A 25,068-nucleotide genomic window follows, 5' to 3' on the forward strand; every position below is an offset into this window, starting at 1 on the left:
ATTAATGGTATCAGAAAAGCTGTGATCCTCCTGGGGTGCCAGTGGGGAGGTTGCATGCCTGCTAGCAGGTCTAGGCAGTGCAGGACCCCCACTCCAGCATCACCAGGGTTGAGCATGGTGATGGGGTGCTGGTGTGTGTTTGTTTCTGCATGTCCCTGTGTACTGTGAACATGAGGGGCTCAACCAGGTTCTGTTGACTCGTGTCTGTTGGGTTGGACCTACTGCAGGTGGTTCTGAACCCTACCAAGAAGTTGTTTTAGGCTGCTACGGCTGTCTGCTTCTTGTGTTGACTTGGCAGACTCCAGCGATGGGAATGCTTGTTTAGTATTTGGTGCCCAGTTAGAGGTCAGAGTCCTTGCATTTAAAGATGCTGGGATTTTAAGACTTCAACTTCTTTTTTCCACTGTGATAACAGTTGCTAGATATTATTCCTACAACTTACGTGTCTGAGACACAAATTCTCAGTATACATAGCAAACCACAAATACAGACAGCAAAAGACTTTTACGCTCTTGGAGGTCATAGACCTTAGATATAAGCTAACAGCAGCCTGTACACAAACATGCTTTGATGGCTGCAGCCTAAGCAAGTGATACTGGTTTAATGTTTGAATGAGTAAATGCTCCCAAGTCCCCTTAGGTTATCTCTCTGCGCATCCGCAGCCACTCCCTGTAATCTCATCTAATCTCTGTGTATGCCGAATGGTATAAATTGAAATGATTACCCTGCCTGGCAAGCATTATTGTTTCCTCTAGAAACAAAAATTAATTTTTATGGATTTTATGGTTTGTAGCTAAAACTGGCTGCAGCCCATCACGTTAGTGCCAGAAATGCATTTCAAATCTCTGAAATCAGCTTTTCCATAGACTCTCTCCTGCTCCTAGGTAGGGTTTGGGTGTTAAATGCAGCCAGAGGTGGCTTCAGTACAGAATGTATCCCCAGCCTGGTCTGGCAGGGTGGCACTGATGGTTCCCCTAAGAAACCGGGAGTCCGTCTTGCTTTTTCCAAGTTAGGATTTTGGTTGCTCTTTTGATTTTTATGTGGTGGAAAGCAGATGCCATTTCACTTTCCACACTCATTAACGCGGTGGCCTTTCTGGCTGTGTACTTTGCCAGTGCTGACAGCTCTGTGAGCAGGCTCTGTGCTCTCCCAGAGCATCTCCCCCGGGATGGGGGAGCTGGAAACGGCAAACTCGCACGAGCTGCAGAATTTCCACTTCAAAAGCCTGAAGCCCAATCCAAAGGAACACAAAACCCAATGTGTGCATCTTCTAAAATGGCTCCCAGCTTCATTAGGAAAATTAAAACACTTGTATCTCCACTAAAATATATTGTGGGATTAATGAGTGGGGTTTATAATTCTAAAAGCAGGTATAATGTTATCTTCTGCCATGTGTAATGTTTTCAGATGGTGAGATGGGCAGATTGGTCTGCTGGTCCAGCAATTGCTAACGGCTGGGATAATGAGAGGAGGTTCAGAATAATCTCAGATATTCATCATCTTGCCACCTCTTTCTGCTTCTTCGGAGCCCCGATATGGTTTGGCAGCAGCTGTTTGGGTGTCCCAGGCTGAGGAGCAAGGTTGTCCCATGAAGCTGTGGCCACGGAGCGGTGTGTCCCTGCCACGACTGACCTTGTGTGGTCACGCTGGTGACCACACGGGGTATTGGTAAGGCTGTGGAAATGCGTTTCATAAATTCAAATTTGACTTTAATTGGAAGCCTGAATGGCATGTTGGAAATGGGAGTGGGTAAGGGACACTGAGAAATTCCTGGACTTGTAATAGCCAGCACTTGTCAGCGTGTGGCATGAAAACTATTCCTGGGTGAGGTTATGGAGCGGTTGAGGGCTCGGGGCTTGCTGAGGCTGCAGGCTGCGTGGCAGAGCCTGGTGTGCCGGACTCTTTCCCAGGTTTTCTGACACCAGATCACAAAAGCTGTGATTAATGGTGAGCCCAAGCAGTCACAGAGTCAAGTAAAATAACACCAGAAACCAAAGGACCACATGCGTTAGAAATGAAGCCTAAGCTGTAACTTGGATGCAAGTGGGAGCCGCTTTGTGATCTTCCTTGGGCTGACTCTAGAATGGCACCTTTTTAGATAACTCTGGATGATAAGTGGGGGAAAACCACCCCAAAATAACCTGCTAGTGCAGTCTTCCCTTTTTTTCCCCTAATGCACACACAATTTTCCTCCAAACATGGTTTTTACCCAAAGTTTGTGTTGGCTACTAATGTCTGTGATAAAGACAACTTTAAAAGACAACACTAAAACCGAAGAGGGCTGGAAGTGGGAGGAGGTGAGGGGTATCTCTGGGGGACACCCCTCCCTGTCCATCCCTGCTAAATGGAGGGGAGGACACCGGAGTGCTGACAAATACTCCCAAGCAACTGTGTTTAGTGTACGAAGTATTGACAGAGGGCTTGCGATACTGCAGGAGTCGTTTGTCGTGCATAAGCACTTCGATTCAATATACATTTGCGTCTTTCCATGTAGTTACTGTGTGTGTCTGAAGGCTGAGGACTGCTCATTTCAACTGGATCTCTGTGGTCCAGCAGGAATGTGATGGAGTAGTTAAAAAAATATGAAAAAAAAAAACCTACTAGGTTTCTTTTTGTGAAGGTTTTTCCCACTGCTGTCATTCTTGAAAACAGCAGACTTTTTTTATCCAAATTTCTAGAAAATGAAATTAAACTGGGGCTAGGAGAGAGACCGAATAAAAATGACTCGTGGATGGATGCCTGTATATCTGCAAATGATAATTGTAAATTAAACCCTTTATTTGTTATAAGCTCTGTTTCGCGTGTGTCTATACACCCATCCCTTTACATAGCCTTTATGGAGCACCCAACCAGTGAAACAGTGAGAAAATGGAGGCGCAAACAAGACCTGCATCATGCATACCTCTATATGCAAACTCACCGCATCATTTATTTCCATATTTGCCTACACTTAAAAATATACTAGCAAAGCTTCAAGATACTCTACGAGAACCTCCATAACACTTGTTTATCTCTTGCCTCTTTTAAATATGGATTTGCATAGCTGAGCGCCATGATTTAAATTGCAAATGGCAGACACAGAAGCAAAACCTGAGCTCTGTAATAGGGTGAGAGGTACGTTTCAAAGGCATCGGCTTAATTGTGTTCCCTCACCGTTGCGTTGAACTCTGGTTGCCTGCACGTCCTCTGCCTGCCATTCTTGATAGCCTTCTGCATGTTGTCCTCTGCACAGCCGCTTTCCAGCCGTACGCTGTACTCCTCTCTGTTGCTTGTGCATAGGGACTATGTTGAAAAGCGAAGGTTACCCTCCTGAGACTCCCTGTCTTGAAATTTATGGAGTAGCGAAGCTGAATTCGACATGAGCCATAACTCTCTGGCATGGGACGGATGGATCAGCTCCAGTGTAAACTAAGGCTGGTTTAGTCAAATCAGCCATCTGCCCGTGATGAATTTATGCGCTCGTGTGGCGCATTGCCATGCAGTGGCTGAGCTCTGCCTGGCTCAGAGATGTCCACGAGGAGGACGTCTTACTCCAAATCCAGTTTTCTCCATATTTTTTGTAATTTCTTTCATCGTGACCGTACTTTAATTTGCTCTGGTGACAGCGTTCTGGGCACAGTCTCTGCCCAAAAAAGCTCACAGTCTGTTGGGTGAGGGCAGTCGGGAAAATCCTCTTTTCCTCCATGGTAGGGTGGCTCTAGGGATGCTCATGCAGTGCTGGAGCCCTCTTTGCGGTGTGTGCAAGGACATGTGCTGCGGCTGGGGAAGGCTTGCTTCCTCGGGGGTGCTGAGCACCCCGGTGTGGTGCGTAGTGCCTGTGGGCGGCTGCCTGTGTCTCATCTGCTGGTGCTGAGCTGTCTCCTCCACTGCTGGCAGCGGCAAGGCTGCAGCGCTGAACCCAACCACGTCTTCGTTCTTCCCTGAGCACGTGTTTGCAGCTCCCAGGCTGGCTGGTGGCATCTTCTCATCTGTGCCAGCACTGCAGCCCTCTGTGCGGGTGGCTTTGGATAACGAGCACCTCTGGGGATGGATGGGGGAGAGGATCCTTCTCGTTGAGGTTGTTTAAAGCTCCTTTGTCCTTGGCTCATCTGCACAGCTTAAGTGAGAAAGCCTGGAGCTGTGCAGGAGGAAGAAGTTTCCCGAAAGGAGTGTTTCCACACTTCTGTGGTAGGAAGAGGATGAGAGAAACCTCATACTGAGTTGAGCTACAGCAGCAGGTCTGCTGTAGTTGTGCACCCTCAGCCTTGTAGAAGCCTTCTTCCCACTGTGGGCTGTCAGCTGCAAATCGCTGTGAAAGCTCGTTTGCATTAAATGACTCTGGCAAAGGAAGGGCTGGAGAAAATAATCTTCTTGCCTTGAGCAGGAGGGGTGATTTTATATAGTGTTTTATTGGGTCATCATAAATTGTTTCTAGTCTCATGTTCATTTTTCCCAGGTAAGTTGTGTTGTGCTGTCACTTCAGCCTTAAAAGCATAGTTGGGTGCCCCTTGGGAAGGGCATTGAGCTGGTTTTGGAGACCACCGTTGGCAGAGTCACTGTCTGTGGTCACTCTCCTGCCTTGGACGTTGAGCCCTAGAGGATGACGATGCGATGGGTGTTATAACCCAGGAAAGGTCCGTGGGCTGTGCGGGGGGAATGTGAGACGTGCTGTGCCATGCAGCTCATCCAGGGACAACTGTGGTGTCCTGTGCCAGAGCTGCTGGTTTGTCAGAGGACGAGGGGTGGGATATCTTTGATTTGCATGTTTTGGGACTTTTCATGGATTAATCATGCTGAGGGTGTGGTTCGTGTCCAACCATGTGAGCACCACCAGGGAGCTGGCAGGCAGGTACGGTTGAGGTGAAGCACGTGCTGTTGTGTGACAAACTTGGAGATGATCCTTTCCTTTCCTTAGGAAATCCTTTCCTTAGGAGACCTGCACAATCCTCTGCTGAGGTCTCCTGGGATAGCACCCAGACCCAGTTAGTTGGTTGTCAAGGTATTTGAGAAACACTAGAGGAAAAGGCAGACTGACAGCATGGACCTCGTGTTGGCAAGAAGGAAAGAGATGGCTGCCAGAAAATGTATTAGCACAGACTTTGCTGAAGCTGGTAGTCATGGGGCATGGCATGGCTTGGCCAGAGCGCTGGCGCGAGAGCTCTCGAACGAGTGTCTGTGGGTGCAGAGGTCTGACGCCAGCCTGAGTGCCCCAGGACCTCCCGTCTAATCTCCCTCAAAGAGGGCAAGGGAGGGTACAATGGTGTCTTTCATGCAGTAAGTGGGGAAAAATATTTGCTTTGGAAAGATCGTTTCAATACTTTCTTGATGAATGGCAGACGTACTGCTGGCAGACTGAACCTGTCTCCTCTGAGCCCTTCTGTAGCACCTCAGTCCAATGGCTAGTCCCCTCAGGCTTTGCCAGCATGCTGACAACTGCTGATATGGAATGCAAATACCTTTACTCATTTCCAAATGCAGAATTTTGGCTGGAAGCAGCCATGGTGGGTTCATCTTCTTGGTTGCCAGTACCAAGCAGCCCAGGCAGTAGGTGCTTTTGCAGGTGCATGTATTAAGCAAAGGGTCCCAAGGACCCATTCTTGCTGTTTGGTTCCCACATATATTCAGGATATTAACTATTCTATACTCTTGCCATTCCTCTCAACATATGTTATAATCATTTTTGCTATAAAAACACTTTCCGTAAGTTTTAGTGTTTGCAAACCTCAATTACATCTTCTAATAACCCAGGCTTAAAGCTTTGCACTGACTCTGGTTTGAAATGATAACATGTTTCTTCCCAAATATGCTTTGTATAACAAAGTTAGTGAAGTAAATATTTTATATTTGAAAGTATTATTTTCTATTGGAGGGAGAGAAAAAAAAATTACCGTCGCATCTTTTTTTAATCTGTCCTTGACTTGTGCTGGTTTTGGCTGGGATAGAGTTAATTTTCTTCATAGTAGCTAGTATGGGACTGTTTTGGATTTGTGCTGAAAACAGTGTTGATAACACAGGGATGTTTTCGTTACTGCTGAGCAGTGCTCACACAGAGCAGAGGCCTTTTCAGCTTCTCCCCCCACCCCACCAGCGAGGAGGCTGGGGGGGCACAAGGAATTGGGAGGGGACACAGCCGGGACAGCTCACCCTGACTGACCCAAGGGATATTCCAAACCGTAGGACGTCATGCTCAGCATATAAAGCTGGGGGAAAAAGGAAGGGGGGGATGTTTGGAGTGATGGCATTTGTCTTCCCAAGGGACCGTTAGGCGTGCTGGAGCCCTGCTGTCCTGGAGGTGGCTGAACACCTGCCTGCCCATGGGAAGTGGGGAATGAATTCCTTGGTTTGCTTTGCTTGTGCATGTGGCTTTTGCTTTACCTATTAAACTGTCTTTATCTCAACCCATGAGTTTTCTCACTTTTACCCTTCTGATTTTCGCCCCCATCCACCAGGGGGGAGTGAGCAAGCGGCTGTGTGGGGCTTAGTTGCCAGCTGGGGTTAAACCACAACACTCCTCTTATGATGCCCAACGTGGGGCTTGAAGGGTTCGAGGTAATGACAGGTTTGATTGGAATGTGCTAGATGGAATTTGTAGCTGTTATTGCTGTTTAGCTATTAATTGGCAGGCTCCTGTGCTTGCCATGGGGCTTGCTTGCCTCACTGTCTATTAGAGTCTAGTGCTCGTTAGTGGCTGCTCTTTGCTTTCGCTCCCTGCTGTACTGCTTATCATCTTACTCTGTACTGTGCCTGGGAACATTTTGATAACAGCAACGGCCATGTGCCCGGGCTGGCAGATGGCCAGGGCATCACTGGTGTTTCTGTGCTGCTGTACTGGACAGGCTGGAACTCCAGTGTGAACTTGAGTCGAAGGGACAGTGACCCGGGGGTGAGTCCACTTTGGGAGCAGGACAACCCAAAGCCTCTGTGGCTGTGGTTATGTCTGTGCCACAGCAGATATATCCCTGAAGGGATTGTGGCCCAAGGATAAGTCCATGCTGGAGAAGGTACACCTCGAAGCATCCGTGGCTGTGCATGAGGTCATGCTGGAGCACCTCAAAGCGTGTGGCTGTGGATAAGCCCACGACAGAGCAGGTACACCCCTGGAGGGACTGCAGCCGTGGGCAAGGCCATGTTGGAGCAGGTTTACTTCTGAAGGGACTGTGGCTGTGGGTAAGGCCACGCTGGAGCATGTACATCTCTGAAGGCATCGTCACCCATGGAGAAAGCCACGTTGGAACAGACGCACCTCAAAGGGACTGTGGCTCTGGAGAAGTCTCTGCCGCAGCAGGTATAGCCCTGGAGAGGGACTGTGGCTCATAGATAAGGCTCCACTTGGAGCAGGTACAACCCTAAAGGACTGCAGTCCATGGATAAGTCCAAACCAGCGCAGGGTCAAGGGGAGGAGTTCATTGCAGTGTTAAACCCCACGGTCTGGTCTGAAGGGACAAGGGGTGGAGATTGTAATGGAAGTAATTTTAAATTGTTGTAACCCATGATTTGAGTTGCATGTTATAGGAATTACTGTAGCGGGAACCACCTGACCCAAAGGAGGACAAGCTTTACAAGCAGCAGTACAAGTGCAAGAGTGACCTGACCTGCTTTAGTACCCACTAACTCCACGCCACACACTACCTCTCCTGTCCTGAGTGACCACCATAACAGATGGAGCCCAAAGTCCTGACTAAATTATCTCAGTGGACATTTTAAAGACATTTCACAGGGGTGGTCCATAGACTTAAGGGAATGATATCTGTGTATTATATCCAAGGATGGGAAGGGGGTGGCAGTTAGTGAGGATGTATTGGATAATGTGGTACCTGAGCATGATGTAAACGGTATGGAATAAGGGGTGGAGAATGTGCTGGTTTTGGCTGGGATAGAGTTAATTTTCTTCACAGTAGCTAGTATGGGACTATGTTTTGGATTTGTGCTGGGAAGAGTGTTGATAACGCAGGGATGTTTTTGTTACTGCTGAGTGTTACTGAAAAACACTGTCAGTTCCACCCTATGAAGATTGTATTCAGTGAAGTAAATGTTTTGGTGGCGGCATTATGTTCCCATTCAATACACCTCGCAGTTTGTAAGCTGCTGAAGGAAGAAATGGGGCCACTTTTGTTTCATTTCCAAAGCAAAGCAAAAGCCTGTTTTGAATGTGACAGGCTGTGTTATGAGGCTGGGGATGTCTCTCTGTTCTGATGAGGTACTAAAATCTTGATGTGATGGGCTGTGTGGCTGCAATGTCCGTGCAAGCAAAAGCAAGCTGTGTGGGTCATTAAGTGATTGCCATAAACCTGCATGTCAGCCTCTCTGAAGCGGGGGATACAGACCCCGAGGGCTTTTCTCACCTTCTGCCTCCGTTAACCTGCAACTTCATTGACATTGCTGACAAAAAAAGGAATATTTAGTGTGCTGATCTTAGAAAAAGCCAAAATGTTTTCTTCATCTGGATCAGCAGCTTCTTTGTGCTCAGTTCAGCCCCGCTGGCGTTGCTGACACAACCAGGTTTTCACTGTGTCTCTGTGCTGACGGCCAAAGCTGGAGGTGGCTTTCCCAGCAGCTTTGGCTGTCTTTGGGAAGCCCCTGTTAGAGCTGTGCTGCTTCTGGGGTGGCTGCTGAGCTCTATAGGAGGGGCCGAAAGCTCTGCTCCAGGCCAGGTAGGGTCTACAGGTGCTGCAGGAAAGAAAACGCATCATTGTGGGTAGGCTGTGTACCTTTGCTGTGAGTGCTCGAGCGTATTTATTATAAATATGAAGGTACTCTATGCAGCAAATTTTCATGAGATTGATCCATCCAGAGTTTACTCCAGTAATCCTCCAGGATTTCTGTGTGCTTCAGTATTTAAGCTTAATCTGTCCCGTCTAACTTGAGATGTCTCCATTGGAGCCAGCTAGCTTGGACACCCTGCCACAGCTAATCCCTGTCGTGGCCAGCTGAGAAAACGAGAGGTCCAACCCCAACTGACCAACCAACCTCTTCACCTTCAGCTGATAAAGTCACCATCCCTATCTAAGTCAGTGAAGGGATGCCTCTGAAAGCCATACTCTCTAATGGGGTTTTCCCCTGGAGACCCTCTTAAGAGGTTCTTTTCCTTCTCTTTGCCAAGACAAGGAACATGGTTGCTTATGTTTGCAGTAATGCTTCATTAGCCACTGAAAATTTAATTGCAAGTTAGGTGCAGGCTGTATGCCATCCATTTTACTCTGGCCTGGAAGATCAGTGTGCTGTTCTCGCTCATGGGACCAGATGGCAATTTAGAAATGCAATGGGGTCGCTTCTAGTAATTTGGCCAAAATCCAGTGTGGACCATTATATTCTGCCTACCTAAAATCTTCCTGTTGCTTTGTTTAACTTTAGTTGGCAGCCAAACTGTTCATCCTTGGCAGATGAAAAGGATGCCTTGGCACTTAAAAAAGCAACGCTGAAGTTTTAATCGTTTAATGTTCTGTTGAGCAAAGTCAGTAGAAGACGATTAATCGATATTGGAGATGCAAACTGGGGCTTACTGCTTTTTAGCAAAAGGATAAAACAAATACCAGAGGACTAGTGGAACGAGCATGTGCATGCTCTGTGTGTGGGTGTGTCTGTTTCTTTAGAAATCCCTGTTTTTCCTTGTTAAAGCAGCAGTATAATGTAGCACAGCTTGATTTACTTTAACAGCAAATTAGTTAATGATCCAGGTTTTTATTTTGTTGTGCTTTTAATTTGGTGGAGTGCTAATCAATCATAATTCACAAGGGCATGTGCCCTTTCAAATGCCCTAGTCCTGGTCTGCTTTAGCAAATAATCCTGGGTGTGTTGATGAAGTCAGCTTTGGCACAGAGCGGGTACACAGTGTGCTATAGCACCTTGATATTATTGCAAAATGTAATAAGTTTCATAACCTGAAGAGTATTTTTAATTACCTGCCCCCTATCCCTTTTAAGTGATGGTTAATGTCCATTTGACTCAATCTGCATAGTGCTCTGCTGAGGCAGAAGCAAATGCCTCTATCTCCTGGCAGCTGACAAGGGACACAAAGCTCTCGGACACACAGTTCCTATTAGCCAGTTGCTACCTGAGATTATTTGTAGGACTGGAGTTAACTTTTAATGTGTAATGATGCCTTTGAGCTACATGTGAAGATGGAGAACAGGGTGGGAGCAATTACTGTACCTAAGGAGCAAAATGAGCTATCCCAAATCATGCCACTTGGCTGTATCCATCATCCCAATGGAAAACCTCATGGGTTTTATCCTTGGGATGCTGCTGTGAGGTTGGGGTTGTTCATTTTGCTGAGGCACAGGGCAGCGGGAAGGGAAGGGGTGCCAGATTTGGGGCAGTTTCAGCCACAAATGCATTTAGTGTGATTTCTCTGCTCGTGGGAAGAATCCACTTCTTGTCTGTGTTGCTGAACTGTCCCTGCAAGGGATGATTTGTATGTGATTAACTGCATCATAAACATACCTCTGAAGAGCAAACATTTGCTGCTGAAATAGTTCCTGCAGCTCCCAGATCGAGGGTGTTTTGTAAATCCTCCTCGGGGAGGGCAGGCGCAGCCCTTTCCCACGCTGTGCCTCCTGGACGTGGCTCTGCAAGTGCTATGGGGACATGGCACTGTTGGCCGGAGGAGAAACTTGTGCCATGAGGACGGCAGTTTGGGGCTCTTAGAGCTGCCCAGGAAACTTTCCTGACGCTTTTCTGGCTGCTGCAAATCCTTTGGGAATGGAGGGGCCAGCCAAAGGCAATGCCAAGGGGATGCACGTGCTGCGTACAGAGCGAACGGGCGAAGCGTTGCTCCCGAAGCTGGCCACCCCTCTGCGATGTTTCCATCCTTGAAAGTGCAGCAGGTAAAGCTCTGACCCCAGCGAGGTGACCAGGAACGCTGCCACTGCCGCCAGCAGAGCCGGGATCCTGCCTACGAGCTTGTACGATGTCTGCGTCCGTCCTGCCGTGCCACGGTGATCATTCCTCCACAGCGTGTTGGGATGGGTTTCTGGGCTCATTGCTTATTTATTTTTTTTTTAAATAACTTTTCACTGGCTCAGAGCGGAGATGCGAGTCAGGCATCGTCCCCCGGGCAGGGATGTTGCCTGTGTGCCACGCTGCTTTGGCTGCCTTTCAGTCCTGCCCCATCTTTCCGACTCAGCTGAGGTCTTAATTTAAATTCTGCTATTGATTGGGGATTGTTTGCTTGGATGCACTCCTGCTTATTTTAATGGAGCTGTTAATAAAATGTCAACTATTGTGTGTGCTCTGCTGCTGGCTGGCTGCTCAGCTGTAGCCTGGCCGAGGAGGGCGAAGGGAAACCTGTCCCGGCGTTACACTGCTGGGAGGCTGCTTGTATGCTATTGCTTTTAATTACCCATATAACTACAAATACAGTTTAAAAGCACATGGCTTTATGTATACCTGTAATAGTTTCATTTAGGCCCAGGAATCGGGAGGGATTTTTTGGTTTTTTTCTTCCTCTTTTTTAGCCCTTTCTTCCCTGGTGCCAACATGTCATGATAATAAATTTTTTCTGCGGGTATGTTTTGGTAGAGTTAATGACATTGCAAGTAGCTCTTGCTGGGTTTGTGCTTGAAGTGAGTTTAATCCTTGAGCTGCGAATGCCGGAGACACCAGAACTAGGAGCGATCGCAGGATGCAGTATGGAGGTTGCCTTTTCCCAGAAGAGTTTGATATTTGGTGTGAGCAAGGCTGAATGTGCTCGTTTTAGAGACCAGTCTGCATTTATGGCTGTGGGAACTGAGGGTCAGGTCTGTCTGACATGTGAAATGCCATTTTATACTAAAAAACCTGAAATATTTCAGGAATGGTATCCATCCAGTGGAGTTATAAATGCAGCGGTATTGTAGTACCGTAGCTTGATTCGTCTGCATACGTCAAAATGTTTTGTGGAAGAAATTCTGAGTAATTTCCTCTGCTTTGCAGAGGAGGAAATCAGGCTGGAGGCACATGTTCTGGGGCTGTGACAGCAGGTCAGAGCTAAGACTGAGGCTGGTACTGAGGTTACTTTTTCTCCCAGCCAAGGCTGTCTCTCTAAAGGACATAAAAATTGGTTAGATCTCAGCCTGGCCTAGGCATCTTGCCAAGTTAGGAGCTACAGCTTATTGAGAGGCTGATTTATTTTTTAGATAGTTTTTATTTTTACTGAGTTTTTTCTAGAAATCTTTTTCTTTTACATTTTGCAAGTTTTTCTTAGCCTCATTGAGGGGACAGATTGAGTGAACTTATTCAGTGTTTTCCAGCACACAAAACATGGCAAACTTCATTTGTGCCTGGCAGAACTTTAGTGACTTAATCATGAGAGACTTATGCCCATCAAATGCCTAGAGGTCAAAGGATGGGTGTGTACTAGTTTTTTGGGGTTTTAGTTTAAAAAAAAAAATCAAACAAAACTACTAATAAAGGCTATTTAGTGAAATACTGAAGTGGCTAGAATAAGTGTCCTGGAAAAAAATGCGTTTTTAGAGAGTAAGTCTGGAGACATTTCAACAGAAAATAATTTTTGCTGGTGGTCTCAAATGTGTTGTGTGCTAAAGGCATGAGAGAGCCTCCTCAGCTGAGGAGTCCTTTGATTAGGGCTCAGATTCAACAGATCTGTTTCCTCTCTTGCATGTTCCCACAGCAAGAGCAATGCTGACTAATTTCTTTTAATTTTCAACCTCATAACTCAGTTTGATTACATGTTGTATTAATTTGGTGGTTTGATGATTTAGAGCTATTAAACTTAGTTTCAGTCTGTTATGACCACAACTTGATCATCATTCTGTTCTGTCTTGAATTAGCTTGTAAATATGCTTGCTTAGTGCATATGTTTGCTCATCCTTTCTTAAATCAAATCTATTAAAAGGAAATAGAACAGGCTATTCTGTCAAATTGCAGTATGGGTTGCAACCTCAAGGACATGGGTGACCTCAACTGATGAACAAAGATGATGTTCAGCTCTGCTTTCCAGCTAATGCCAGTGGAATTGTCTGTTGTCTTTTTTCTGATGACCCCAGACTTTCCTGTTAAAACAGGCTAGGTGGGAACCAGCTCTGACCTAGAAGCAATTTAATGGAGGTGGTGGTGGTGTGAGTGTAGGTCCTTGCTGAAGAGGTGCCAACTGTGCTTACGGGACTCCCAGTTGGTGCCCAGCTTGCCCTGGTGAACCATGGGTCTGGGGGATGTTCCTGGAGCGCTTCACAAGATCCCACTAGAAATCCTCTCTCCTGATGGTTTAAATAAACCATTCAGCACTTAGGGAAGATCACAAAATACAGACTAGTGGCTGTCCAGTCCCTGAAGGCAGATTTGCAGCATTCCTGGTGAAACTGTAGCTCAGCTGAATTCAACAGCAGAACCTTCCAGTGGAAAGACTCACCAGGGCTGGGTTTTCTCTGCAGACTTTTGGTCAACACAGAAAGCCTATGAGGTGGTTGAGAGCAGGTGCAGAAGATGGGAGGACCATCCTCTGCCCATAAAATGGAAGAAGTGGGCATCACGGTTTCTGTAGCATCATAACACAGCATCCTCTGCAGCTGGCCCTACACGTACTGCGAGGGGAACATTTGATAGAAATATAGTTTGGATCAAGTTATGAAAAACTCCTGTAATGTCGACAAATTAAGAATTTCCTTTTTGTGCAAAGGCCATGCATAACAATGGATATTTTGAGCTGTAAGTGAATATATGTGTTATGTGGAGAGCAGGTTATGTGCTAGGTACAGAAAGGTAGTTGGGTGATTTTATGGTTGTCATTCTGTGTAATGTTCTACTCGGTTATTAGCATGAGTGAAACACACTTGTGCTGCTTGCTGAACTTTTTATTATGTCTCCACAAATGTACCCTCTAAAATTAGCAAGTAGTCCAGCCCAGCTATTTTTAGTTAAAAGGTTTTATTTCTGACACAATTGGTCAAGGAAAATGAATAGGGTTTTCCAAGAAACTCTTGATGAAAGCAGGAGAGCAACTCTGCTAGAAACCTGAACACACCGTTCATGTCCCCAGCAGTTCCTGGGGGTTGAGAGCGTTTGAGTGTTGCCCACCAGGGTATGCAAGTACCTAACTCCCATTAAACTCATCAAATCGATAGGTTTTAGACACCTCCACTTCAAAATTGTAGGCCTGGAATTGTTGTGTAGCAGCAGCTAGCACATTACTAATAGGACTCAGAAGAAGGTGATACTATAATTGCTGATGGTGATTGTGCGTGTGTGGTGGTGGGGTTTTTTTTTTGAGTGTGTACTCAGACATCCCCCTAGAGCATATGCTTTGTGGAAAAAATGGTTTGAATGAAATATAGAAAAGTGGTTTAATTGCAGTGATAATGTGTGTCTTGTTTGTGGAGTTGATTGGAAAAAATGTCATAAAGCTATCAGTAGCCCATAACTGCAGTTCTCCCCTGAGCTCCTCGGTTACATTTTCTTTGTCACCTTGGATTGCTTTTTCTTCTTCTGTTGTGTTTGGGGTTTATATATAGGGCTAAAAAAGCACACGATGAGTGTCTGCATTTTTACCTGCAACAATTTCATCCATCATCATCCTCCGAGGGATGTGTTTCTATGTTGTAATTTCCTTACACATCTGCTGGGTGTTTTTTTTACTTGACTTCTCTTGATTTTAATGGCTGTTTGACTCCCACATTTCAGTCAGATTCTGTTATCTGTAAAATGCAGCTGCAGGCATGTTTTCAGCAGGCATGCTTTTTTATATATAGATATTATATATATATATACAGGCGTGTGCACACACACGTATATACACTCTTTCTAGACTTTTTCAATATGTACTTTAAGTCCTGTTCCAAATGAATTGCAATCGAGCTTTGATGTTTTCTCAGTCTGACAAGTAGTCAGCAGACTCACACTAGGAAAATATTTGTTGATGTTTGAAGATTATTTGCTGATATCTGAGCTGTGCTGATGGATTGTGCGGGCCCTGGTTGTGAATTTGTTCTGCTCCAGGTCCTCGTGTTGATTTTTCCCTTATGGTAGATGACATCGGGATCCTTTCTTTGAGAAAAGTGGGAATGAGGATGTATTGTTGGATTGGAAGAATGTGAGAAACTTCTTAGAGCACTTTGTGGTTTATTTCAGCTGGAATATACTAGAATGGCAAGAGAGGTTGAAAGACTGAGACTTGTGTCTCATGGAGTTCTGCATGTCCTAGACATGTACTAGATGTTAAGTATTATTATTACATAAATTTCAAAGGTCTTAGATTTCAACTGGGAACCTCCAGGTGTAAAAGTCCAGCATGCCATAACTCCAGGAGAAGCAAATATACCCAATGACAGCAGTCAGTGACACATTTTGAGTAATGCTTGTGTGGGAGGAATGGCATGTGGGTCTCCCCCAGGTCTTTCATTCAGCCCCCCCAGCATAACAGAAAGAGGCACTGGGAAGAGCAGAAGATGCATGCAATCCTGTGGGTCAAATTGGGTTGCTGATGCCTTACTGTGTCTTCTTAGAGCTGCAGGTGGGATTGAGATGGCCCCAGTGTCCTGTGAGATGGCTGGGGAGGGGAAAGGAGTGGGCTCCTGCTGCCTGCGGAATTTCCTGCAGGTACAACTCCTAAAGGAGTCCATGTCCTCTCTGTACAAATACAGCAAGTCCTGGGAGGGTTTTAACCATAAGCTGTTATTGAAGCTATTTTAGAGATGCAGTGTTGCAAAATGAATAATTGGCTTTCTTTGAAGTCCCCAGAAAGAAAGAGGGAGCAAGATGTCCCCTTCTCAAAGGGCAGACAGAAGGAGAGGCTGCATAAGACAAACTTCTGTGGCAAAACACAAAGGTTTGGTTCAGAGGCAGGGAAAGAAAACTTGGTGAACATCCTTTAATCTCAGATTTCATCTACAATCATGGACTCTGAGCTGAGTTTGGAAATTGGATTAGACTCTTTTGCATAGTTAACGTGTCTGGTTTAGATGCAGCAATACAATTTTTCCTACCCAAAGCTGATTTAACAGGAATTGGATAGGCCATTTTTCCCCTTTCTTCTAGTAATGCAAGATAGTGGGACCTGGGAGGTCTCAAGTTTGTGGCCATCACTTCTCCCAGCCAGAGCTTTGTGTTAATGACATCTGTTTGTTAGTGCTTCCAGCAGCTATTCTGCTCTGAGCTGGGTAGCACTGCATGTGGAGTGTGTCCACTGGTGAGCAAGAGAGACTCTTGGGATGTAAATGAATGAAAACATATTTCACTGCAGTTCTACTTAGGGCTGTTTTCTTTACCAAATGCCTTCTACTTAAGACAGCCTGGGACTCATTCACTCCTGATTATGTTCCTCAGTTACCCTTGAAATAGCTCTGCTTTAGTCATCGAAAATGTAAGTTACTGTTAGATCTTTCATTGGCATTGCTATAAAAATGATTGCCCTTTCAAGTCTTGACTTAGAAATCTGCGTATGTGTGCAGCTTGGGGGGAAAAAATTGGAACATGTTAAAAAAATGTGGTGGAACATATTCCACTTCTTTATGTCTTTGACCAGCTCAAAGATGGCCAATTCCTTCATGTTTGGCAAGATAGAATCATAGAATCATTTAGGTTGGAAAGGACCTTTAAGATCGAGTCCGACTGTTAACCTAACACTGCCAAGTCCACCACTAAACCATGTCCCTAAGTGCCACATCTACCTGTCTTTTAAATACCTCCAGGGATGGTGACTCCACCACTTCCCTGGGCAACCTGTTCCAATGCTTGACACCCTTTTGGTGAAGAAATTTTTTCCTAATATCCAATCTAAACCTTCAGTGGTAAAACTCAAGGCCGTTTCCTCTTGTCCTATCACTAGTTACTTGGGAGAAGAGACCGACCCCCACCTCGCTACAACCTCCTTTCAGGTAGTTGTAGAGAGCGATCAGGTCTCCCCTCAGCCTCCTTTTCTCCAGGCTGAACAACCCCAGTTCCCTCAGCCGTTCCTCATCAGACTTGTGCTCTAGACCCTTCACCAGCTTCGTTGCCCTTCTCTGGACACACTCCAGCACCTCCATGTCTGTCTTGTCATGAGGGGCCCAAAACTGAACACAGGACTCGAGGTGCGGCCTCACCAGTGCTGAGTACAGGGGGACGATCACTGCCCTGCTCCTGCTGGCCACACTATTTCTGATACAGGCCAGGATGCCGTTGGCCTTCTTGGCCACCTGGGCACACTGCTGGCTCATATTCAGCCGGCTGTCGACCAGCACCTCCAGGTCCTTTTCCACCGGGCAGCTTTCCAGCCACTCCTCCCCAAGCCTGTAGCGCTGCATGGGGTTGTTGTGACCCAAGTGCAGGACCTGGCACTCAGCGTTGTTGAACCTCACACAACTGGCCTCAGCCCATCGATCCAGCCTGTCCAGATCCCTCTGTAGACCCTTCCTGCCCTCGAGCAGATCAACACTCCCACCCAACTTGGTGTCATCTGCAAACCTACTGAGGGTGCACTCGATCCCCTCGTCCAGTTCACTGGTAAAGATATTAAACAGAACTGGCCCCAATACTGAGCCCTGGGGAACACCACTTGTGACTGGTCACCAACTGGATTTAACTCCATTCACCACCACTCTTTGGGCCCGGCCATCCAGCCAGCAAAGAGTACACCTGTCCACGCCATGAGCAGCCAGTTTTTCCAGAAGAACACTGTGGGAAATGGTGTCAAAGGCTTTACTAAAGTCCAGGTAGACAGCATCCACAGCCTTTCCCTCATCCACTAAGTGGGTCACCTTGCCATAGAAGGAGATCAGGTTAGTCAGGCAGGACCTGCCTTTCACAAACCCATGCTGACTGGGCCTGATCACCTGGTTGTTCTGCACACGCTGTGTGATGGTGCTTCAGATCTGCTCCATAACCTTCCCTGGCACTAAGGTCAGACTGAGAGGCCTGTGGTTCCCCAGATCCTCCTCCTGTCCCTGCCTGTAGATGGACATCACATTACATGGTGCGTTATGCAGCTGATGGGGAACCTCCTTTACCACAGACAGATACCAATAATTTCAGCATTACTCTGTCATCTCTTGAGGGAACCACTGAGCTATAGATTTGAATTAGCATCCTCAGTTGAAATATTGTCAAACATAGGCCACTGTATGGATGGAGATGTTTGCTGTGTCCACAGAGCGAGGCAACTCTTCATAAGTTGCTCGTATCATTGGCTCTTGAAAGGTAAAGATCATTTCAGTAAGTAAAACAGTTTGATTCATATTCTAGTTCCTTTTATGTCTCAGCATTAGATGGTACATGCCCACATGGGCAGTGTACTGTCTATAATAGTTAGCAAGGTCTGTGCTTACTGTGCCCCAGCCCCAAAACCCTGCTGTTCCCCTCCCAAGACTCTTTCTGCTGGCAGGAGCCCCCAGCTTCCCCAGCAAGTGGGCAGGTGTTGAAATTAGCCATGAAAACATCTCTGTGTCCTGTAGGAAAAGGTCCAGGGCTTTTTGTCTGAAGACAAACAGTGAGCAGGTCATGGGTGCACCATGCTCAGGCATCAAAGCAGTGGTTTGGCCAATGCAGCAAGTGGTTTTCCTCAGCAATGCTTTACTCTTTATAGCTCTCCGAGTGTGAACGATGTCTCCTTGGGGCTGTAGTGTGACAGCAGCAGAGGAGGAGGATGGTAGTTTCCAGATGAGGATGGTGAACGTCCTTTGCTGTCTGTACTTGGTTATGTCTGTCTGCCATGCAGGTGCACAGCCCTTCTCATGTACCCTCCATCGTGGTATAAGCTTTAACTGGAAAGCTTTGGTTTCTTTTTTGTGGATGCTGCTTTGTTATAATTTCTCATTCCCCACAACAGCAAGATCTTATTTTGTTTTGATCCTCCTCATCCTCAGGATCATCACTATTTTGATGTGTTCCCCATGCTCTGAAGGAGGCACTAGCTGAAGAAGCTCTGCTGGTGCTGCCCCTGTGCCTGGGGCTGGTCCTGCCCTTTCCCAGCCTGGGCTCAAGGTTTTCCTTTACCTTTTGGATGATATTTTCATGAAATTGGATAAGTGTCTGGCTGCAGCTCACTGTTTACACGTGTAGCTTTAAGCACATCAGGAGGGGGGTGAGGTGGAATATTTCAATCAATGTGCTTTGAATTATTTAAGAATTCATCTCAAACTCCTCAGTTGATTTCAAAAAATAAACCTGAAAAAGGAAACCTATTTTATGGATTATTCAATTTTGACAATTCCTAACGGAAACACTTTGACTTTGCCACTTTGAAATGAGGTTTTACTTCTCAACCTGCCTCTGTTTAGTATAAAAAAATGCAGACCCTCTCCCTCCAAATTTGCAAACAAAGCCTGTTTTTGTCCAATTTAAATATTTTTCTTTTTTCTTCCTCCTTTGGAAATTCTGAAGCATCTTCATTTTTCATTGGCAGAGCATGTTTCCTCAGCTGGCAAGCCCAAAACCCAGGTCCTGGCTCATGTTCCATCTTCCACCACTGGTCCCCGCTCCTGCTTTCTGGCCACATGGCCCTGTACAGCCAACACTGCCATTATTTGGGGGGAATATGTTTCATTTTGAGTGTCTGCAAGTGCAAAAAGTTTATGTGGGTCTCAAACTTCTTGTTTGTCGGTCTGAGACGGGAAGGACTCTTCTCCACCCCCTCCATGTGCTGAGTCCCAGTTTGGTGGAGGAACAGTGACAACTGCAATTGGGGTCGGGGTTATCATGTTGACAGAAAGTGCTCCTGAATGCTAGAGAAAAGAGAAAATGCTTTATATGCCTTGCTCTTCTCTCTCAGCTTTTCTGACAGCTGCCCAAAGAAAAATCCTTAATTTTAAGTCATGCTTTTTCTTGGGGGGGGAGAAAAATAAGTCTTCTGAAGATGTAAGTCAAGAAAGAGGGTTGAAAGGAAGCTGAGTCTGTAAACTGGCTGAGCGGGGACACTTCATATTATAATAGTGTTAGAAAAGACCTTTTGGTAGGAGTGCTGCTGAGGGTGTTGATGGCATGAACTTCACAGAGCTATGCCATTATGTAGCTTTATTAGAAAAAAATGGGGAATCTGGATGGTTTTGGGTGAGCCTTGGGGAAGAGCCTTCCTCCTTGTGGGTGCAGGAGCCAGGTTCTTGCTAGCCACATCCAAATGCAGACAAAAAGAGCTCTGCAAGGTGTAGCAATGTTATTGTGGCAGCTTTTGTACCCAAAAGAGGAAAGCAAACAGTTTGTGACACTCGGGAGCAGAAGATGAGTGAGGAACTATGGAATCAACATCACAACAATGTTGTGGGGCTAACTAAACCGGGCAAAAGTGTAGAAATCCAGAGGTAAATGTGCTGTGCTCTGCTCAGCCTTTGCCTCCAGGAATGGCAGCAGATGCACTTGGATGTTGGATGCAGTATGCTGCTGAGCAGGGGATTTAGGGACAGAAGAGCAACCTTGAACCTGAGCTGCCTTGCTGTTGTCAAAGCAGTTAAATTCTTAACAAGAATTTAACAGGTTTTTGTATTTAATTTCATTTTCTTGCTGGGGACAACTATCAGTCTGTGTGACAGCAGCTGTTGTGGGGCCTGACTGGACGTGAAGCAGCCACAACTCACCAAAAATTGCAGATGTCAAATGGATTTATTTTGTACAGTTTTGTATATGTGGTACATACAAGTCAACATTAATGAACAGTGGCACTCCCTGATATCCAAGAAAACTGCTGTTCTTGTGCATCCTAAATTGTTTTTCCAGCATGTGCATTTTAATGTACACACTGATGCTATAAAATTTCACTCAGCGTAGCAGACATGGCTACAGCTAGTGAAACAGTCACTGGTGTCCCTTGTGTTTTCAAAACTCTTCCAACTCTTCCTTGAGCTACTCTAGCTCTGAGCATCTGTGGAGCCCTCGCTTCATCATGGGATGCCCACAGGGTAACTGAGTACTTTCCAAAAATTGGATGCTCTGCCCATGAAACTACATAGAAAGCCGTTATCTTGACATTGGGAACCCCCATGGCCAGTTTGCGTTTGAGCTGGAAAGGAGAAAGGCTGTGTTTAATTTTGAGTAGAAGTGCTGTGGGTATCTCATGCTTCTGGAGGCCGACTGATGGAGGAGCAGAGAACGCAAAGCTTTAATTTGCAGATCACAGGATTATGACTTTGAAATGCCTTGTCCTACCCTGCCCATGTTTAACTGGGATGCTCAGCTGAGCACTGCGGGAGGTAGCTGTAGGCATGTTTTACACCATGCAGAGTTGCTGGACCACCGGCAAAGAGTGGACAAGTCCAGAGAGGAGCCACTTGGCCCTTGGTCAGCACCAGAGCAGTGGCCAGGTGGTGATGGGAGCTGGAGGTGGGTGTCTGGGCTGTGGAGGAGCTGTTGGGGAGCCCCCGTCCAGTGCATGCAGCAGCTGCTGAATGATGCAGAAATTAATTGAAAATGTAATGAAACTGAAACCGTGGTCTTTCGGCAAGTCACTCAGATGCTGTGTCTTGCATGTCTGTGCTGAGTCAGGCACTGAGAGCACCCTCTGGGACTGCACCTGCAAACCTGATACCAGGAGAACAGGAGGGAAAATTGGGTGTGGGAAATTAAGTGGTAGTGAGAAACTTCTCATGCACTGGGCAGGCAGCTTGTTCGAGCTGAGTAGCTACTCTTTTAATTTAGTGTGATTTGATTAATGTCAGCCAAGTCTTTAGGATTGCAAATAGGCCTAATCAGGGAGATGGGCAAGTTTAAAGTGCAATCTTTACATAATAAGGGCTCAGTAAATGTTTGTTTTTCCATTTTTTTTCCCTTTTTCTCATAATTGCCCAATATTAGCCTGTGTGTTTCTGTGCTTTAGTTCTTTTCCCCTCCTCTTTTGTAAGATACTTGTAAGATACATGGTTATAGGTGGTTCTTCCCAATGACTGTCAGCAAACCCTAAATTTCTTTTATTTCGGCTGTATAAGACCTTGTCAGTGATTTCTCCGTAATATCTTTGATATAAAGGTGTACGCAAAACTACCGCGTGCAAATCATATGTGTATTTTGAGTGGATTAGTCCAGTCCTGACTTCAGGAGAAAAATCTGTGTGTATTCTGGCATCTACAGCAGCAGTTCTGTGGGTTCACCCTTCTCCAGCCAGATGAAGCCTGATGATGTGAGCAGAAAAGTTTTGTGAAACCCTAAAAGTCTGCTTACTGCTTTGGCTTCACTCATGTTCAACACTATTTTCTTTTTCTTGTTCCTAACTCTAGTTTCTCACTGGTAGAACAGCATCTCATGCTGGTGGATTATGGATCTGCTTTGTTTTTCTTGCTTTACACACTATCGCTGCCGTTGGCTGCCCCGGATTCTTTATAAATCCTTGCTGTCCACCTGACGATTTGCTGAGGAAATTCTGCTGTGGCTCAGGACGTGTGGTATGACTGTGCCTGGGTGCGGGCAGGACCAGCTCCCTACTAAGGGACGGGCTGCAGATAGATCCTGTCCTTCTGTTGGACAAGAAAAAGATTTTAGTTAGCAACTGTTTCTGCTCTTGAAGTTTTTCTCGAAGTTTTAACTCCTTGCAGCATTTTGGAGAGTGAGGTTCTTCTGGACAGTTGCTTGTGCTGTTTGGGAGGAGGGATGCAGCTCTGGTCCCCAGCTGCACAGCGTGGGAAATAGGACGAGGCTGTGTGGGGAGTCCTGGTGTGTGTCATGGGCAGAGCCCAGAAGGAGCAGTTTTCCTTGGAAGGTGCTCTGGAGAGGAGGAGGAGGAGGAAGAAGGTGCAGTCCTTGGAGGAGCCTTCTGGAATGGAGAAGCTGAGCAGGTTTTAGGTCTTGTTATTGCAAAACCTGAAGAGGAGAGAGGGTTGCTATCGGCAAATGCAGTTCTAGCAAATGTGGATGGGAAGGAATTACTCCAAAATACCCAGCAAACCCAAGTGGAAATAATTTGCGTGATGTCATTCCGTGACCACCTTTCTTTTTGTTGGGTCTTGGTTGAATGGAGACAATAGGTGGAGTTCAGTCTTGTCTTTTCTTTCCTTATAGCAGAATGATTACATTCAGCAACATTTAAAGGGTTCTTCGGGTTCCCTGATGAACCACAACCGCACTGGTTGGTGTATGACTGGCAATACAATAAAAAAAGTAATTCCCAGCAATTTGGCTCCAAATTCAAAACAATTATTTAATTTCAATAGAACTCTCCAAGGCACAAGTGAATTCTGCTTTGCACCTTTCTGATACAAATCATGTACATTTAGTGATAGCTGAGCAATTTTTTAAAATGAACTATTTTCTACAAGGAGCTTTCAGCATGAGAAACAAAACCAATTACTCACAAATTCAGATTACTTTCAGCAAACAGCAAGACAAAGTTAATAACATAGCAATTAAAAGTGAAATTTTGTTTCTATTTCAAAGGGGAATACATTATTTTTTCCTGTCAAAATGAGCTTTTATTTTTAAAGCAGTCCCAGGTATGAAAACAAAACAGAGATTCAGTCTGGGACTGCTGAGAACGTTTCATTTTGCCTGAAACTGTTTTTACCACAATTTTTCTATTTTGCTGAGAAAACCAAACCAACTTTTGATTGCTTCTCCAGTTCTTGTGCATGACAGTAAATTGAAGCAAGCCCCAGCTATTCTGGTAGCTCTTCATGGCAACAGATGAGGAAGCTTGCTATCAAAGGCCATCTCTTGTTACTACAGGGTCTTCCTGTTGTTTTCTCCTCTGCTTTCACACCCTATTTGTGTTTTCCTTTTAATTTTCCTTCCTGTTGTCACACGTTTGAAGACTTCTCTTTCGTTGAGCGAGAAGAGGGCTTGCACCTTTCCCTTGCTGTGTTTAACCCCTCTGCATTTGCACCAGGGCTGGGGGATCCCACAGTGCCTTTTCTAAACCCAAAAGGTGCTTTTATAGCTTTGGGAGATCGGTAGTAAAGCCAGAATCTCCTTGGAAGTGGGACAGGCCTTCTTCCTCTTTTTTTTTTTTCTTCAGTAGGTTTTTTGTTTGCAAAGTCATTGCAGAGGTAGTTTTCCATGCCAGGCTGTGGCCAGTTTGAGCCAAGAAGGGCATCCAAGAATTAGGCTTGCTCTAGCATAGTTGAGGAGATGTGAAAACATCCAACTATTTTATTCCAGTGATTAGTAACCTGGTGCTGTGCCAGTCTGCCACTAGGTCTGCTAGCACCGACCTAAACAGTTAGATACGTGTTCTCAGTTACTTATAATAAATGGCAATTTGTTTTTATTTCAGATTAAATTTTGTTTCATTACATAGGACTTTTCATTGCTCTGAATCACATCCTAGGAATCATCCATTAAACTTTAAAGACATCTTTATTTTGGTTTATTGATATCTTTTTTTTTTTTCTGATCTGTGTGCTGAAGATGTTCCTTGAGACCATGGCCTGCCAGAAATTGCCTTCTCTTATAGACACAAAGAGGTGTGTTTTTATGCATTGGTTTAAAATAATAATAAAAAAAAAATCCTCAAAGAACTTGCTTCAAGATATATAGAAACACAAGATGCAGTGTGTTAATTCTTGCTGTTTAAAAATCTAAATAAATCTTTAGGTGCATAATCGTGTAATAAAATTCTCCAAGGTTAGAACAAGCACTTTGAACTGGGGAATTGCACCTTCAGTCCCTTCCTGCGCTACAGGTTTGCAGTAAGACCTGGGTGCTTGGGATAAACTGCTACAACCCAGTGCTCCAGGATGGGAATGGTGGTGGTCACCAGCCAGGCAAGGAGCAGAGCTGTACTGTGAGGACAAGTCCATTAATACCTCAGTGCAATGCAGCAAAGGGGAGTGGGGAAGAGCAAAATAAGAATTAAAGTGAACAGTCGTAACACATTTGTAATAATGTCTTTTATAAGTATTATCTAGGTTTTTCACTGTGAGCAAGCTGCTAAAAAAAAAAAATTAGGAAAAGACTTGCAAATAGGCCAATGTGAATAAAATGTGTTGTGTGTGATAGTCTGACGGTACCGACAGCCAACAGGTTGCTTTGCTGTAGCTGCAGGAACACAGTGAGACCTGGGATGCGACACTGAGCAAGATGTGCAAGAATGACGGGCAGAAATTCCTCCTTTATATAAAGTTAATGTTTTACTTCGAATACAGTTATTTATTTCACAAATTATTGAACTATAAGAACAAGGACAATTAGTTAATTTTCCTCCTCCTGAGACTTTGTAAGAGTTTGATTTCTGAAGCATGCTTTTTGGGGCTTGAGATCTTCGGGGTT

At 45.5% G+C, this 25,068-nt stretch overlaps 1 protein-coding gene across 1 annotated transcript in view; it reads left to right on the forward strand.

Annotated features, from left to right (window-relative positions):
* Nucleotides 1-25,068, forward strand: part of MDGA2 (MAM domain containing glycosylphosphatidylinositol anchor 2) — a 386,375-nt gene that overhangs the window by 38,577 nt on the left and 322,730 nt on the right. The window lies entirely within an intron of this gene.

This window comes from Harpia harpyja, chromosome 3, assembly GCF_026419915.1.
Source record: "Harpia harpyja isolate bHarHar1 chromosome 3, bHarHar1 primary haplotype, whole genome shotgun sequence".
Taxonomy (NCBI): domain Eukaryota; kingdom Metazoa; phylum Chordata; class Aves; order Accipitriformes; family Accipitridae; genus Harpia; species Harpia harpyja.